The sequence below is a fragment of the Pteropus alecto genome, unplaced genomic scaffold, assembly GCF_000325575.1.
Source record: "Pteropus alecto unplaced genomic scaffold, ASM32557v1 scaffold60, whole genome shotgun sequence".
Lineage (NCBI taxonomy): Eukaryota > Metazoa > Chordata > Mammalia > Chiroptera > Pteropodidae > Pteropus > Pteropus alecto.
The window spans coordinates 4,653,043-4,658,096 of NW_006430726.1; the positions used below are offsets into that span (position 1 = coordinate 4,653,043).

General features: G+C 49.5%; 1 protein-coding gene across 1 annotated transcript in view; it reads right to left on the bottom strand.

The window, feature by feature from the left end:
• The window catches only part of BTBD1 (BTB domain containing 1), a 52,335-nt gene that overhangs the window by 31,513 nt on the left and 15,768 nt on the right, over positions 1–5,054 (bottom strand). Inside the window, exons 7-8 of the mRNA XM_025050050.1 lie at positions 2,286–2,411; positions 1,204–1,259 (exon numbers count right to left, since the gene is read on the bottom strand). The gene's annotated coding sequence lies outside the window, so the exon portion shown is untranslated. The remainder of the gene's footprint in view (positions 1–1,203; positions 1,260–2,285; positions 2,412–5,054) is intronic.

Sequence of the window (5,054 nt, forward strand, 5' to 3'; positions counted from 1 at the left end):
CCCTCCCTTCCCCCTTTCTCCTTCCCTCCCTTTTTTTTTTCACCCCATCTTCCTTTCTTCCTCTCTCCTTTTTTCTCTTCAGTTACATCCATTGAGGATGTAACTGCTCTACGCCTGGCACTATGTTATGTGCTGGGCCCACAGCCATCGTCACCCAAAAACATCCACGTCGGTAACTGAGGCCTTAGTCATTTCTCTCGCGGTTACAGGAGGGAAACCCAGTGTTCAGTGTAACTAAGTGCTGTGTGGCTTGGTGTTTTCTGAGCACACTGGCCAGTGTCCAGGCAGGATCCTAGTGATGTACCCGCTAAAGCACATCGCCCTTGCCCTCGTCACTCTCAGGCCATTTGTCCTGTCCTTATACCATCGGTTTTGACTGCCACGTGCACATTCATTTAGAGTGCGCGGCCTCTCAAAAGAACACAAATGCCCCTTTTGTCATAAGGGTTCAGGAGTGGGAAATAAGCCCGTGAAGAGGGGAAGGGAGCGGGAGCCCTGGGGGTGGGGCGAAAGAGTGGGCTTGGGGCCGACTCCGACTTCACTCTTCCAGGGGAGCGCTGTCGCTGTGTGCTGTGCCCTCAGTCCCTGCCCAGCAGCATTCTTAGTTCCTGCTTCCTAGTGACAGGTTCCCTGAAGCTCTGCTTTCACTTCCTCCCCATGGCAGAAACGGGCATGGTGACGGGCCCTTCTATTGAATCCCTGCTAACTCAGTGGTTTTCATAGACACACACACACACACACACACACACACACACACCCTGTGTCTTTCTCGTCAGGGAATGGGCAGTGTGCAGACCTCCACGGTTCTATTTTTGCTTCCAGTAGCTTGGAATCAAATTTCACAGCTATAATATTAGCCTTCGTGGCTTGCAAGATTGATGCTTATAAAAAAAAAACAAAAAACTTTGTCTTAATGCCTTCTATTTTTAGTCATAGCCAACCCTTTTCAAGCAAATGAGAACTTAATAATTATTGATCTGCATCGAGCAGAGAACTCCAGAGAGACTTCAGCTTCCTGAGCAATGAGTCAACGGGCCAAATCTGCAGGATGTCCATCCACCATTTCGAAGGTACCCAACGTGGTGCTTTGCTGCTGGGAGGTCGCAGCATCATGAGTATAATGACTTATAGCCGGAAAACCTCAATTAAAATTCACCCTCTCCCTTCTCAAAATTCACTTTGGCCCCAGGCAAGCCATCTTACCTCTTCGAGCCCCAGTTTCTTCATCCATAAATGGCTCTGTATTATTCTTCAGAGAGCTGTTGTGGGGATTAAAGTAGATAATGCTGGTGAAATTACTTTATAATTTATAATAACTGTAGTGCTGCAAAATGGGGTTATATCCACTAGGTTTGTGACCTCCCCAGAAACCTGGGAGGGTTCCTCTCAAGCAGCCTTCTCAACTACAAGCATTCTGACCACTCATATCTTCAGCATTAAGAAAAATTGTTGTCAACATTGTCAACAGAATCATATAATCTCCAATGTGTATATCACAGTACCCCAAAGCTTTGCCTTGGCCCTCGGTCCCTTGCAGACTCTGAGTGAGCAGCTGTCAGAGTTGAGATGTTGGAAGCTTCTGCTACTAAGTTCAGATGCCCGTGGGCTGCTCTGCTGGTGGCAATGCTGACCAAGCCCTCCCCAGTGGCATCTCTTCTTCATCATTCACTTAGACTCTACCTTCTTCCCTAGACATTGAATTCATTTCCTTGATTTGAAGCCACATTTCTAGGCTGATGACCCCAAAATCTGTATCCACAGCCCACGCCTCTCTTGGTGCCACAGACTAGCACACCCAGTCACCTAAGGGGCAGCTCCTCCTGGGAACCTCATGAATACTGGAAACCCAACATGTCCAAAACCAAAGTTGTCTGCAGCCCCCTCCCCTCATAATTCCTCTCCAGACCTTTGACATCTGCCCGTTCCTCTTCCCCCTCGTCGCCACCACTTTGGTTCAGGTCCTCATTATCTCTTCCTAGGACAATTGTCATAGCCTCCTCATTGGTCTTCCTGCCTCCCACCTCTTATCTTTCTAAACCATGGTCCTCACCAGCTGCCAGGTAGAGCTTTAAAGATGCTACTCTGATCAAGTCAGCCTTTCCTCCCACTCATAAATTTTAAATGCTCTGTGCACCCGAGGTTCTCTGGGATCAAGCCCCTGATCCTCTTTCCATCTTCATTTTCTGCCAGCTCCACTCACGCACGACATCCCAGCATGTCCAACCAGAACAAATGACTTGAAGTTCATCAAGTGACATGTTCCCTCACATCTCCCACATTTCTACCTTTAACATGTGCTGTCTCCATGGCCTGGAAAGCCCCCATCTTTTCCTTGTCCGCTTGGCCAGCTTCTATTTGTTCATCATGGCTGGTCCAAAGCCTCGCCCCCTCTTTGAAGCTTTTCTTGACTCCTGCAGACAGAATTGGTGGTTTTTATAGCAATTTGTATGCCTGTCTTTTATTGCCTCGTATGACAATTGTTTACATGTCTTTTTTCTCATACTAGACTGTGATCGTGGGCAAGATGTGTTTGTAATTCATCTTTGTGTGACAACTGCTTAGAACAATGCTGGCTACATAGTAGACTCTCTGAGGATGTTTAAAAAACTCTATGAGTGATTTAATTATCACACCCATTCTTACAGCGGCAAGGAGCACAAGTGAAGCCAGGTCAATATAATAAGAGGAATAAGAGCTATGAAGTCCAATACAGATGCCACTGGCCACACGTGGCTATTAAGCACTTGAAATGTGACTAGTTTGAAATGATATACACCATATGTGTAAAATACACAGAAAATTTCAAAGACTTAGCATGAAATAAAAGAATGTAAAGTATGTCATTAATATCTTTGACACTGATGACTTGTTGAAACGATCATCTTTTGGACGTATTGGGTTAAATAAAATATATATTATTACCTATCTCTTTTTACTTTTCTAATATGGCTGCTAGAAAGTTTTAAATTACACATGTGGCTCACGTTTGTGCCTTGCATTATACTGCCATCAGACAATGGTGATCTAGAGTATTCATTCATCAGACAAATATTTCTTAAGCACCTGGTACCAGGCCAGGTGTTTAGATGATGAGGCTAGAATAGTAAATAAGGTTCCTGACCTCAGGGAGCTTATATCATAACACAGAACAGGAAGCAGATGTGTAAGCAAGATAATTTGGGAGCGTATAAGTGACGAAGTACTATGAAGAAAGCAAAGCACGGTGCTTGATAGAGAGGGTGGGGGAGGCATGGGAAGGCAGCCGGGTAAGGTCTTCTACAGCAGGCAAGGTCAGAGGCAGGGAGGTGAAGGAGAGACTAGGACATGAGAGATGGCACAGACCTGAACTCGAAGAGGGTGCTGCAGAAGGGGAGGAGCGCACAGACTTGAGAGATATTTGGATATTAGGGCTGCTGTCAGCAAAAGAATCCGGCATAGGCCAGGACTGCTGTGGACTCCGGGGTTGCTGGCCTGCATGACTGGGGGGATGGTGGTGCCACCGCAGATGAAATAAAGCCCGAGTGGTCTTGCGGCAGACCAGGAATTCCACTTGGCCATGTGGAGTGTGGGGTGACTGCGGGATGCCCACAATGCAGCACGAAGGAGACAGGTCAGTGCTAGGATGATTTGGGACCTATCGGCATAGACCGAGTCATTGAAACCGCACATAGGTGAGAGGGGACAGAGGAGATGGCAAATGGAGAGGAAACTCAGGTCCAGGGAGCGCGGTCTTAAACTGGAACATAGTCGAGCATGTGTCTGAGTCGAAGGCAAGGACCCAGGGCAGCTAGAGGGGTTCGGGGGAAGAGAGAAGGCGAGCTTGGTGCGGCAAGGTTTGGGTGGTGATGGTGGGGTTGCCCTGGCCTCAGAGGGTGGCTGGAGGAGAGAAGGGTCTCAAAGGAGGAAGGAGCTTGCTGAAGGTTAGGAGTAGTGGTGGAAGACGGTGACGTCCAGGTAAGGACATCTCTTGAGGAAACTTTGGCTATGTCACAGTTCGGGCTAGGGCTTCAACATTACGTCCTTGGAGTTGGAGAAGCCTCCAAGAAGCACCGGGGTCCAGGATTAGAAAGCTGGCTTTAGAAAAGCTGGATGACCCTGGAGCAGGTCATGGCTTCTCTGTGGTTCATTTTCCCCTCCGTCTGTTCAGCTCGCTGGCAGTGGTAAGGACAATAAGTACATGTCATACCTCTCTTGGTGGTTAGAGCTTTGTTCTCCATCAGAAATTCACATCCCTTCCCTTTCTCAGCCCGTGGACCAATCCAGACTCAGTCCCCGGGGCCTCTCTGGGACCTCCTCCCCAACATGGTCCAGCAGCCAAGGCAGTATTGGCACACGTTCTTCTGCCTAACGAGCAGGCATTTGCCGGACTATATTTTGCGTGCAGAGCCTTGTCTTCCTGTCCTTGTTCCCCATTGGGCCCGGTGCAGGCTGGCTGACAGTTATCAGGCCTCCAGGAAGTCTATCTGAGATAGACCGGAATGGCCACTGGATTCTCTAAAGTTATGGCATTCCTCTGAGCGTCTGTTTCAATCCAAAAAATGGGAATTGAAGGCGACAGTATAGCGAGCAAAGGCAGCACTTTGCGCATGTGAACTTTGAATCCACAGCCACACTGAGGTGGGCTGCCCCCGTTTCATAGAGAAGGTTAAGGACACCGGATGTTAAGTAACCTGACCAAGGTTATCAGCTGGCAAGTGAGCAGCCACAGTTTAAAACTCCACGCGGAGGCTGTGCTTGCTGCCCGCTGATGACTGGCTGTTCGGTGGACAAGTTCCCAGGTTTCGGGGTCACTTGCCCCTTCCCCACCCTTGGCCCAAGGTTGCCCACTTGGATGCTTTCGCAGGCCGTCAGGCTCTGACACCCCCGGTCTGGCTCCACCCTCCACTGCCCGCAGCCCAGCCCGAAACCTCCTCAGGTCATTGCTGACAAGCTCCCGACCGTGCCGCCACCTTCCCGCAGAGCGTGCGCTACTGGGGCACCTGTCCCTCCGCTGGCGGGTGTCGCCGCCCCTCGGCCGGCCAAGCGCTCGCGGCTGAGCCCTGGGGCCCCTGGGC